The 13,983-nt window shown below is 36.4% G+C and overlaps 1 pseudogene; it reads right to left on the reverse strand.

Annotated features, from left to right (window-relative positions):
• The window catches only part of LOC143537679 (putative wall-associated receptor kinase-like 16), a 47,160-nt pseudogene that overhangs the window by 3,191 nt on the left and 29,986 nt on the right, over window positions 1-13,983 (reverse strand).

The raw sequence follows: 13,983 nt of genomic DNA on the forward strand, positions 1-13,983 counted from the left end.
CCAATATACTCACCATGATCTATGAAGAACTACATGCTGTTATCGTAAGTGGTGGAAACATCCATAAAAATCTAAGGGTAACGCGGCGTTATGTGGCAAACTCATAAAAGGAAAAATTTTTAGAAATGGGAAAAATGAAAGAGATGAAATAGTTTATAGGAGAGAGAAATTTTTTTTGTGTTTCTAGGTGTTCCACCATTTGAAATGACGGAACCCACACTGGTTGCAGAGCGTGTCAGGATTTGTCTGGTGAGGTAGAGGTTTTTCTGGTGTTCCGCCATTTCAAATGGCGGAAGTCACTTATTTTCCACGTGTTCCGCCATTTGAAATGACGGAACACCACTTTTACTCCTTTATGCACTTCCGCCATTTCAAATGGCGGAAGTGAATAGTAATATTCTGGCACGCGTCTGATGAGGCGTTTGACCACACTATTCACTTAAGTCATTTCAAATGACGGAAGTGAATAGTCTTGACAATTATGACAATTGACAAGACTTTTTATCCTTTTTGACCAATATTATTCACTTATGTCATTTCAAATGGCGGAAGTGAACAGTACTTTATATTATTATTTTCTTTTATAGTATTTTTTTCTTAAATGTTTTTATTTGAAAAATATATTTACAAATTTTAATACTAATTATTAAAGTTTAAAAATATATTTTTCAAGTAATTATTTTTTTAAATAACTATAAAAGAAAATAATAATATATATTAAAATTTTAAAATATATTTTTCAAATTAAAATTTTCAAGAAAAATAATACTGTATTAAAAAATAATTATATAAAGTACTGTTCACTTCCGTCATTTGAAATGGCATAAGTGAACAGTGTGGTCAAACACCTTGTCAGACACGTGTCAGAATATTACTATTCACTTCCGTCATTTAAAAGGGCGGAAATGCAATAAATGTATGGGCAATCTATAAAGGGGTAAAAGTTGTGTTCCGTCATTTCAAATGGCGCAACACGTGGAAAATAAATGACTTCCGCCAAAACTAGAAAAAAACCTCCAGGTCACTAGACAATTTCTGACACGCTCTATAACCAGTGTGGGTTCCGCCATTTCAAATGACGGAACACCTAGAAACACAAAAAAAAATTCTCTCTCCTATAAACCATTTCGTCTCTTTCATTTTTCCTACTTTTAAAAATTTTTCCTCATAAAAGGGGTGTTGGTAGTATTATTCGTAGTTATCCCCTAATCTTGTCAACATGAAGTCAATCCATTATAACGACATCTCTAAGTTGATGAAAATTAAATACAAAATCCAGTTTGTATGCACTAATGTGTATTTGCTTATATACATTAGTGTTTTATTACATATAATACAACACAATTGTAGTATATAATATATATTATCGAATATATGCAAATTTAACACTAATAATTGTATGCAGCACACATTATCGCATATATGTATTACAACATTAATGCACAAATGCACTATATCGATTTTTTTTTGTATATAATGTAACACTATTACACATATACAATACAAACAATTGCGTATATGCTATTCAACACAATTGCACATGTCAAAATACATACTAGTGCACATATGCATTAAAAAAAGTTGATGTATTGCATATGTGCACTACAACGAGTTTTTGTTATTATTTTATTTTATATTTTTTTCAGGTAAAAGAATAAAAAAATATAAGAAGGATGGAAGGAAAAAATTTAAAATATTTTTTTATAAAATTAAAAATATATTTTTATAATTTCTCTAGTTCTCTCTTGATCCTTTATATATGTATATATATATATATATATACGGGCAGGTTTAAGGCTGTCACTTTTACCCGATACCCAACCCTTGAAGACTCGTATCCGAACACGAACTAACCCGACCCAAAAAACCCAAACCCGAGAAAAGGCTAGCCCGGACTCGAACCGAAGTAATTCGGGTTGGTTCTCGGGTTTTATTTATAAGTTTCGGGTCAACCCGAAAAACCTGAACAAACTTTTATTTTGAAATTAAATATAATTTTAGGTATAATATGTTAAGTCTTAGCCACTAAATTTATCAGAATCTGGCCCTAATCGTCTGTTGTCATACCAACTATTATGGATCGATTGTTTATTGTTAATTTATGTTTTCTGTTTATTACTAATACCAACGGTAATCGAACAACCAAATCACGCTAGACTGAAGATGATTATGGTTCGAGTTAGTTTACTCTTCTTTTAAATTGTTTTGTTAAATTATGATGGTTTATTATTTGATTATTTACGTTACTTGCAAAGAAGAATATGTTTTAACTTTAGCATTGTAGTTTTTTAATTTTTCTTGTTTTTTGTTTTATTTTCTAGGATACTCGAAACCTAATTAACCCAAGCCGAATAAACCTGAACCCGAAAAACCCGTGAGAGATTTGGGTTGATTTCGAGTCAAGATTTAAAACTTTGAAATCGAAGAACCCGCCTTGAAAAACCCGAAAAAACGAACCCGAAGAATACCCTTTGGCATGTTCTAGAGGGAACTAAAGAAAATGGGAAACTAGGAAACTTTTCATTTTTACATGTAAAAAAATAATATAAAGCTTGATTTCACATGCAATTAGATTTAGTATAAACGTGTTTGGACTTTTTGTTTATAAATATACTAGCTTTAGAACCCGTGTATTACACGGGATAAATTAATGTATAAATTACAATGAATAATTTAATATAAATAAAAAAAGATAATTAAGTCTCTTTATATTATGTAAAAAAAATGTATTACAAATATAGTCATTTTATATCATCAAATATATTTGAATTTTAAATCGAGAATGGGTTGTTCTGCCATCGGTATACAATAACGAAGCAATGACACTGAAAGCAACATTTAAAAGAATGAGGCCTTTCGATGTGAGAAATGTAGCTAAAGTCTTTCACAAAAATGTTATACGTTCCATACCCAGCCATTGGAAAAAAAGACACCAGATTTTCCTTTTTAAACAGCTTTCATGTTGTCCTTATAAACACAATGTTGTTCAACTATCAAAAAAGTCTTATAATAAATATAAAAAATAGAAAATTTGTCTATGATTTTTAAGACTAAATATTTGTAAAAAAAATAAAAAAAATTATTATAGCTTTCTTCAATATGAAGATGTCCAAAAAAATTGAATGTTAATATACACTCTAAACATAAACTCTTTTATATATAACTAGGTTATTGACTCGTGTACGACACGGGTGAAAATATGTAAAGTGTTTAACAACAACACTCGAGTAGACATTAACATTATATAGAGTTGTGAGTATAACATATTATAACCAAATAGTTTCTTCAACATAAGTTTCAACCAAACAGAACATTGGTTCTACAATTACTATAAACGTAATACAAAATTGAAAACGATAATTTCATAAACAACTAAATAACTCTGATTTTACAATTATTTTATAGATAACAAAACTTGAAAATTCATTTTTCATAAATAACTAAATAGTTCCTTATACACCACATTTGTAGTTTTATTTGTAACATTACCATCCTTATCTAATATAAGCATTTTCACACCGGCTCTGCTCTTCACTCGTGATAAAGCCACATATAACTGACCATGTGTAAACACCGGCTGTCGAAGATATATTCCAACTCTTGCTAGTGACTGCCCTTGACTTTTGTTAATTGTCATTGCAAAACAAACCGATACAGGAAACTGTCTTCGTTTCAACTTGATTGGCAATTTCTTATCTGACGGTGATAGAGTACTACGGGTTATATAAGTGTGATGACCAATGTTAGTACCCGAAATAACCTTTACTTCAATAAAACGCCTCCCCAGTTGAATAACCTGTAATCTAGTTCCGTTACATAAACCATTTTTCTGATCAATATTCCTTAATAACATAATTGGCACACCAACTTTTAGAACCAATTTATGATTAGGCATACCAGACATCTTTAAACCATTTAGAAAATCTGGTGAGTGCAATGCTGTATCGAAACCAGGCCCAACACTATCAGAGTTATCTATACTATCAGAACTTAGATATTCAACTTCTTCTCCTGGAAATAAAGTTAAAAATCGATCGTTAATGTCTTCGACAGCCTCGTTTAAAGGTGCAAGTATTGCCCTTTCTTGAAAATATGAAATTTCGTTAAAATTATCCAACAAAGCTGGATATACAAAATCAATAAGATCAGAAAGAGGATAGGATGAATCACCGATCAAAAGATCATCTGGTATTTCTATAATAGAATTACCATCATTGTCACCAAGTTTACCTTCCCCAAGTTCTAACAACCAGTCTGCAAATTGGGCGGTCTCTTCAACATTTGATGGTTCACAACCGACGGTTAACCTCATGTTTTTGGTTAGCCTAAGAACCTTGCACTTGGACCATATATGGGAGGAATTGAGTGAAGCATTTACAATGTCACTACGTGATCCATTTTGGACTACAGGCAAAATTTGACGAAATTCACCACCAAAAACAACAACTTTCCCCCCAAATGGAAGTTGAGAACTATTACGGTTACCAACTTTTAAAACATCTTTTAAACTTCTATCCAAGGCTTCAAACGCATGTTTATGTATCATAGGTGCCTCGTCCTAGATAATCAGATCAGTTTGCTTCATTAACTTGCAAATATCTGGATTTTTTGTTATTGAACAAGTAGAATCCTCGGTAAGATTTATAGGAATTAGAAATCTAGAGTGAGCGGTTCTACCTCCCTCAAGTAACAAAGATGCTATGCCGCTTGAGGCAACATTTGAAACGATTTTCGCTTTTGATCTTATGGAAGCATATAACGTCTTCCATAAAAAAGGTTTTCCCAATCCCTCCATAACCATATACAAAGAAAACACCCCCTTCTTTTCATCAACTGCTTCCATTATTTCATTATACACATTGCGTTGCTCATCTGTTAATGAATTATAAAGTCGTTCAAACTCACCTGTCATGACTTCTGTATCGTACGACAACTCCTCGTTCATAAAACGATTTGTTGATGCTGTTATAGAATCATCGTCAGGGAAAGGCATTGTAGGAAAACAACGCAGACTACAATTATTTCGAAGGAGGAAGTTCTGAATTTCAAGTAAAGCGAGGTTCTTTAGTTGGGCCTCTGAAAGTAACAAATCTGTATAGAATAAAAAACAGGTTACAAACTTTTAATTTTATAAACATATTTCCTAATCTATTCGCAGTTTAAAAAAAAATTAAAAATTCCATTTGATACTTTTATTTTTCTGCTCAATTTGTTGTTTGTATAGAATGCCATCAATTAAATACTCCCAGGTCTTTTCCCAAACATCATCCGGCCTAGATAAACTGTATGTGATTAACATGGTTGCAAATAAACTGCGTAAATAATAACCACTTGCAGTATGACTTGTTTCTTCAATTGCTTCTATGTACTCGTTGTCATCATCTAGAAGGCCTCTTTTATAACACGCATCTCTATATGTAGCACACACTTCACCATCAACAGTACGAATATCTTCAAAGCACTTAGGACCTCTAACCTTGTTTAAAAGAATCCGTAGATAGTATGCTTCATTAAAAGATGGAGGAACATGATGAATTCGACCAATAGAAAAACCGAGTTTACGTAGCGCCCAAACCCTTTCCTATTGTTTCCAACAAATTTTGTTGGAAACTCAGCGTACGTTAGGGTTTGTGCAATATCACATTGTTTATTACACTCCATCCAAGCAGTGAATCTTGACGAACCAACAGTCGGATTGTTTAAAACGTCTTCAACATCATCATCATCTGCAAACACAACTGTTTGTTGTCCCGGTAAATTAAACGGCAGCCGAGTAACTGAAGGAAATCTGTAATGGACATCAAAAGAAAAAAATCTCCATGCCGCCTCACATGCAGATAGGTATCTGCAATCATAAAACGCCTTCACTTCGTCTACAACTTCATCTTCATTACCAGAATTGTTTTGTACAAGTGATATAGTAGCACGATCGGGACCTTTATTAATGTACTTGAACAAATACTTTATCGAACCCTCTTGATTACACCATTCAACATTGATATGGGCTTGATAATTTTTTTTAACAATTTCTTGTTATACGGAACAACATGTTTGTTGTCTAAATTTACCCCAGACTTCACAAAAACATTACCCAAATCTCTTCTTCGATAAACAGGAAACCCATTTGAATCAATTGACGTCTCATTTTGAAGCTTCTTTGGGAAATTTTTAGAGCATGTGTTATCCACCATGCAAGAGCATTTAGGGTGAGTAACACCAGACCATGCATCATGTGGTCGCTTACAAGTGTATACAATTCCGGATCTTCATTCTTATCTGGAATTTCTGCTGAGATAAAGTTGTCTATACGCTCCGGATTATGAATTTTATGATCAGAATGCAAAAACAGGCAAATATGTGCATGGGGTAATCCACGCTTCTGAAATTCAATGGTGTAAACACCTACAAAACAGAAGTACTCATGGATTAGATAATTTCTTATATAAAAATATAAGAAATGTTAACAACGTATGTTATAGTAACCTAATTTTCACAATGATAGTCAACAATAAGTTTTAAAAATAGTGTTATAATGAAAGACAAAAATAAAAGCTACCTGCTTGAAGCTTCCCAAACAAAGCTTTATCTTTCAGGTCTTTCATTAATGAATCAAGCTTCATCTTGAATACCCTACATAATATATCTGGCTTGTCTTCGGACTTTCGATTTTTATTTCGTAAAAATTGTTTGATTTCTGGCCAATTTGGGTTACATGTTATGGTTATAAAGAAATCGGGATAACCAAACCATCTACATATACTCATTGCATCTAGATAATTCTGCATCATGTATCGAGCACCTCCGGTAAATGAAGAAGGTAAAATAATACGTTGTCCGGCCGAAGAAACATCCGATGTTCCAGACGAATGTAGGTTTCTTAGGTTTTCATAAGTTTCAGACCTAAGATTTTTTTGTTGATAGCGTACATAATGCAACCTTTGAGTCTCTATCATTGTGTACGAATCTACAAACAGTTGTTGAGTCAGTCTTCCGCCATTTAAAATCAATGGGTAACTGTCTGGCCTATCTTGAAATCTGTAAGCAAAGTATTCACGCATCGTGCACTTCTTGCGTTTGCTTTTTGTCGAACCTCGAAGATCACGATGAAGTATGTCAATACTATAACCATCATCACCATATAGGAAAAATATAGGATACTGAAGAGGAACGTATGACGGATGCAATTCACTAATACGTTGTAACATCCCGAAATTTCAAGATAATATTAATTATATTACTTAATAATAGAGGGAAAGTTTACTCGGGTTATCAGGAAATAAATAAAAGAATAGGAGTTGGTATGGGTCGGGCTAGTGTCGGGTAATGGACGTTGGTTATGGATTTGGATTAATTGAGATGGGTTAAATGAGAATGGGATTTCAGGGATATAAATACCCCCAAAATCCCAAAATATCTTCATTTTCACCAAACTCCCTAACACACACCACACACATACCGCCGCCGGACCGAAGGCAGATCCGGGCAGATCCGGCAGACCCGAGTGAGAGAGAGAGCGATTAGTGGTGATAAGCAAGTTAAACGAGATGCAAACAAGCCCAAAAAGGTATGATTCTTGACCTTTAAGGTTTAAAGATCCAAGCTTTTTAGTGTATAAGCGACCGAAGATGGTCGGGAAGCGTTGTGGGTGATATTGAACCATAGCAAGGGTGTTAAAATCGCTCAAAATGCTGAAAAGAAACCGAACAGCGGCTGCCTGGGCAACTTCGCCTTCAACGCGATGAACTTCGCCTGCAAGCTAAGTTCGCCTGATGAACTTCGCCTGCAAGCTAATTTCGCCTGATGGCAACTTCGCTGTTAAGTTAAGTTCGCCTAACTGGTAACTTTGCCTGAGGCCAAGTTCGCCTGATGATAACTTCGCCTGAAGCCAAGTTCGCCTGATGGCAACTTCGCTGTAAAGCTAAGTTCGCCTAGCTGGTAACTTCGCCTACAGCTAAGTTCGCCTAAGGTTAACTTCGCCTAGAGCTAAGTTCGCCCGAGGGTTAACTTCGCCTAAAGCCAAGTTTGATTAGAACATAAATTATAAAGCGATAAGTTAAAGTAAGCTAATACTAGGCCACCAGATTAGATCAGACGAGTATTGATACGTGTAACTTGTACAGTCAGCCGAGCTCAGATAGAGAAGGGATTTACAGCTATCAGAAAAAGAAGCAGAATTCAGGTGAGTTTCTAGCCCCATTTATGTGTTACGTTTTCGGGGCTGTGTGCATACTCAATATGTTTGTCAATACACTTATCCTAAGAGATAAGTGTATGCCTTATATGGATAATGTGAAATATATGAATGATTGCTTGATGGTACGTGAACGATCTTCGGATATTGCACGTACGGTTAGGTTGCAGCGCTAAGAATAAGGTACTTATGTTATGTATGTTTATGTGTATGAACATGATAGAGATAATAGAAGAAAGAAATGATAACGTATGGTTGTATGGTTACGAAGAGGGTACCGAGCCCTAGTAATACTCGAGGAATGTAGGGCGTAATGCTCTTTATAACGTAAGATATGAAAGTAAGATAATACTAAAGAAAGTATGAACGAAAGGATATAATTTTATGTGTATGCCTTATATGGATAATGTGAAATATATGAATGATTGCTTGATGGTACGTGAACGATCTTCGGATATTGCACGTATCGTCAAGGGAAGTGACTAGCTCCTTACATGGATATTAAATAATAAAGTATAGTGTTCCTTTTATGGAAGGTATAGTGTTCCTTTTATGGATAGTATAGTGTTCCTTTTATGGAAGGTATAGTGTTCCTTTTATGGACGGTATAGTGTTCCTTTTATGGATAGTAAAGTGTTCCTTCTATGGATAGTATAGTGTTCCTCCTATGGAAAGTATATATGGTAGGGTAATGGTAATGGTTCTTTTAATAGATATTACGTGACGATCCTCCTATGGATATTTATACAAGGTTAAGGTAGTAATATGTGTCTTCGGATACGGGAAGTAATATATGAGAATAGATTGTATGTTGCCTGATTAACTAGAACTCACTCAGCGTAGCTGACTTTTAGTATGCACGCAGGTGAGTCCATTACAGAGCTAGCAAGAGGATGATGCATGGCATGGATTGAACGGCTGGCATCTGAAGAAAGAAGTAAAGATGTTTTGAATATAAGTTTTGTGTTATGGTATCAAAGAAAGGATTTAATGTTTTGTAACAAATGATTGATGTTTTATATTCCGCGAAAAGTTTTAATAAACTCTGATTTTGAAGGACTGTGTTTATGAGTAAATCCGACGCTAAAGTAGGGCTACCGGGTTCGGGGCCTTACAAGTTGGTATCAGAGCATAAGTTCGAGAGATTTAAGCATCCTACATGCTTAGACTCGAACAGAGAATGGGATTTAAGTAAGAAAAGAAAGAAGATGCCAGTTCAAGAATGCCATGTGTCGCTCAAGCAAAAATCAGTAAAGGTAAGGTGTATGATTAAATGATATATGTTAATGAGAAAGAAAAGATACGTGAACGATAAGGGTAGAAGTAATTGATTGTTTGATTTGACTAACTGCTTAAGTAGAACCAGCACAAATAAACTCATAAAGGGAAGCGAATAGGACATGGAAAGCAACGTGATCAGCTAGTCACAGCTGGCCACTGTTATTACCTGTTAGCCTTGCTATCCTTGTACTAAATAGTTCCTTGAGTGATGATGTTTGTGTTGTCCCTTTAAGAATACTGATGGCTGAGCTGGAGAAGTTGTGGGAACTGGGGGTCGCACTGGACGTCGTGGCAGGCCTCGTCTTGTCCGGCAACCCTCGGTAGAAGAAGTTTCCCACACCGAAGATGAAGGGAGCGCCGCTGGAGGAGACCAGAACAACAACGAAGAAGTTCAACTTAGCCCTGCAGTTCAAGCAGCCATTGTTCAAGCTGTAGTTGCTGCTGTGAAGAACCTGAATCCCGAAGGATCTGCTGGAAGCCGTGAACGAACCGTTGAAGGGGCAGGTGGTAATAATAGAAAGGATGACGAGAGGGAAATGGGTGACTCGAGTGAGGTAAAGTCTGTGAAAGATGATGATAGGAAGAGGGGCCGAGGCGGTTGCAACTATAAGTCCTTCAAAGGTTGTGACCCGCCTAAGCTGACTGGTTTAGGAGACGCAATCGCTACTCTTCAGTGGATAACCGCCATGGATAAGGTTATCCGCATTAGCGAGTGCCGTCCTGACCAAGCTGTCGGTTATGCCACTCAATCTTTTGAAGATGAGGCTATGTATTGGTGGGAGAGTGTGGAGCAGAGGAAGACCCGTGAAGAGATCAAGGCGATGAGTTGGAATGACCTAAAGGACATGGTGATGAAGAGGTTCTGCGCTGATACAGAAGTTGAAAGAGTGGAGATGAAGTTTCTGAATTTGAAAGCGGGAGAGATGACACAACGGGAGTATACTACTGAATTCAATCGCATGTCTAGGTTGGTACCTGACATGGTGAACACCGAAGCTAAAAGGATCAAGTGTTACGTAAGGGGACTTCCACGGAATGTTCGCACTTTGGTTAAGTCTAGTAAGCCCGCAACATTTGACTAGGCCGTGGAATTGGCCGAGATGATTTATGAGGACCTTGCCAACTGTGAAGGGGAGAAGATGGAACCGAAGAAAAAGAACCCAACCCCAGAACCAGAGGAAGCCAATGAGGTGGATCCACGCAAAAAGAAGGCAAGGCAAGAGGGGTTCACTGCTTGTGAAAAATGTGGGAAGAGACAACCCCGGAGAGTGCAGAAAGGGATTAGGTGTTTGCTACAGGTGTGGAAGAGCAGGACATTCCTCTTGGGAATGTAATGATTACCATAGGTGTCACAACTGTGGAGGACGTGGGCACCTAGCAAGGGATTGCAAGAAGCCAAAGGGAGGACATGAAGGGGAGAAGAGTGCTTGAGGTTTAACAGATTCCTCCGTATGCTTAGAGAAGACATTCAAGAAGGCTAGATGCTAGCCATAAGTATTAAATCTATGTGTAACTTATTGATGACTCGATACGTGTTGTTTTATGTTGAAATTTAGGCTGGTGTTTATTAATTATGGTACAAATTGTCTGAATGCATGTTAGTCATGATAAATTGACGTGTTGTGATAGAGTGTCGACTTAGGCTTTAGCATTAATATGATTTAGGACAAAGCCTCTTGAAGATCGAAACGAGACTTGGTACATTGAGGGCCTCATGGACAAGCTACCTTAAATAGCTAATACACATGACCACCATTCGATGACTGCAAAGTCGGAAGTAAGAAGGGTAACACAGAAAACGAAGGCGATTCAATAAAGCGTGTAAATATAAGAAGTTTTCCTTTTATAGGGAATAAGTTAGGTTTCGGGGACGAAACTTCTTTAAGGAGGGAAGACTTGTAACATCCCAAAATTTCAAGATAATATTAATTATATTACTTAATAATAGAGGGAAAGTTTACTCGGGTTATCAGGAAATAAATAAAAGAATAGGAGTTGGTATGGGTCGGGCTAGTGTCGGGTAATGGACGTTGGTTATGGATTTGGATTAATTGAGATGGGTTAAATGAGAATGGGATTTCAGGGATATAAATACCCCCAAAATTCCAAAATATCTTCATTTTCACCAAACTCCCTAACACACACCACACACATACCACCGCCGGACCGAAGGCAGATTCGGGCAGATCCGGCAGACCCGAGTGAGAGAGAGAGCGATTAGTGGTGATAAGCAAGTTAAACGAGATCCAAATAAGCCCAAAAAGGTATGATTCTTGACCTTTAAGGTTTAAAGATCCAAGCTTTTTAGTGTATAAGCGACCGAAGATGGTCGGGAAGCGTTGTGGGTGATATTGAACCATAGCAAGGGTGTTAAAATCGCTCAAAATGCTGAAAAGAAACTAAACAGCGGCTGCCTGGGTAACTTCGCCTTCATATGGGCAACTTCGCCTTCAACGCGATGAACTTCGCCTGCAAGCTAAGTTCGCCTGATGAACTTCGCCTGCAAGCTAATTTCGCCTGATGGCAACTTCGCTGTAAAGTTAAGTTCGCCTAACTGGTAACTTTGCCTGAGGCCAAGTTCGCCTGATGATAACTTCGCCTGAAGCCAAGTTCGCCTGATGGCAACTTCGCTGTAAAGCTAAGTTCGCCTAGCTGGTAACTTCGCCTACAGCTAAGTTCGCCTAAGGTTAACTTCGCCTAGAGCTAAGTTCGCCCGAGGGTTAACTTCGCCTAAAGCCAAGTTTGATTAGAAAATAAATTATAAAGCGATAAGTTAAAGTAAGCTAATACTAGGCCACCAGATTAGATCAGACGAGTATTGATACGTGTAACTTGTACAGTCAGCCGAGCTCAGATAGAGAAGGGATTTACAGCTATCAGAAAAAGAAGCAGAATTCAGGTGAGTTTCTAGCCCCATTTATGTGTTACGTTTTCGGGGCTGTGTGCATACTCAATATGTTTGTCAATACACTTATCCTAAGAGATAAGTGTATGCCTTATATGGATAATGTGAAATATATGAATGATTGCTTGATGGTACGTGAACGATCTTCGGATATTGCACGTACGGTTAGGTTGCAGCGCTAAGAATAAGGTAAGTATGTTATGTATGTTTATGTGTATGAACATGATAGAGATAATAGAAGAAAGAAATGATAACGTATGGTTGTATGGTTACGAAGAGGGTACCGAGCCCTAGTAATACTCGAGGAATGTAGGGCGTAATGCTCTTTATAACGTAAGATATGAAAGTAAGATAATACTAAAGAAAGTAAGAAAGTATGAACGAAAGGATATAATTTTATGTGTATGCCTTATATGGATAATGTGAAATATATGAATGATTGCTTGATGGTACGTGAACGATCTTCGGATATTGCACGTATCGTCAAGGGAAGTGACTAGCTCCTTACATGGATATTAAATAATAAAGTATAGTGTTCCTTTTATGGAAGGTATAGTGTTCCTTTTATGGAAGGTATAGTGTTCCTTTTATGGAAGGTATAGTGTTCCTTTTATGGAAGGTATAGTGTTCCTTTTATGGAAGGTATAGTGTTCCTTTTATGGATAGTAAAGTGTTCCTTCTATGGATAGTATAGTGTTCCTCCTATGGAAAGTATATATGGTAGGATAATGGTAATGGTTCTTTTAATAGATATTACGTGACGATCCTCCTATGGATATTTATACAAGGTTAAGGTAGTAATATGTGTCTTCGGATACGGGAAGTAATATATGAGAATAGATTGTATGTTGCCTGATTAACTAGAACTCACTCAGCGTAGCTGACTTTTAGTATGCACGCAGGTGAGTCCATTACAGAGCTAGCAAGAGGATGATGCATGGCATGGATTGAACGGCTGGCATCTGAAGAAAGAAGTAAAGATGTTTTGAATATAAGTTTTGTGTTATGGTATCAAAGAAAGGATTTAATGTTTTGTAACAAATGATTGATGTTTTATATTCCGCGAAAAGTTTTAATAAACTCTGATTTTGAAGGACTGTGTTTATGAGTAAATCCGACGCTAAAGTAGGGCTACCGGGTTCGGGGCCTTACATACGTTTCAAAGAACCACTTTGAGTTGTGACAATAATATCTCTTTTATCAACCGCATCACCAATATCACCAACGATTAAGGCCGTAACTTCAGAAGTTGTTGGGAGGTTGTACGTCCTTGCATCTCCTCGGCGTGTTCCAATTATTCTCAACTTTAAATCCAAATCTGGATTTTGTTGAAAACAATCCCTTGCAATCCGATAACTTTTAACCAACGGATGATGAGAATCCAACATGTCCTTCAAGAAATTAATAATTTTCTTCTCCAATAATTCATTATTAGAATCTGTTTCCCTACATAACAAAATGAATAGATGTAAAAATTAAATGATGTCAAATTCATTAAATTAATTATGTTTATAAATAAATGTATGTGAAAATTGAAAAACTTAAGAATCAATACCCAAATATGTCTCATCTGTGTAATATTTCATTTTCAGTATCGTAAATGTAT

Source organism: Bidens hawaiensis, unplaced genomic scaffold (genome assembly GCF_021521415.1).
Source record: "Bidens hawaiensis isolate Kalapana, Puna unplaced genomic scaffold, B.hawaiensis_p1.1 tig00011271_1, whole genome shotgun sequence".
Lineage (NCBI taxonomy): Eukaryota > Viridiplantae > Streptophyta > Magnoliopsida > Asterales > Asteraceae > Bidens > Bidens hawaiensis.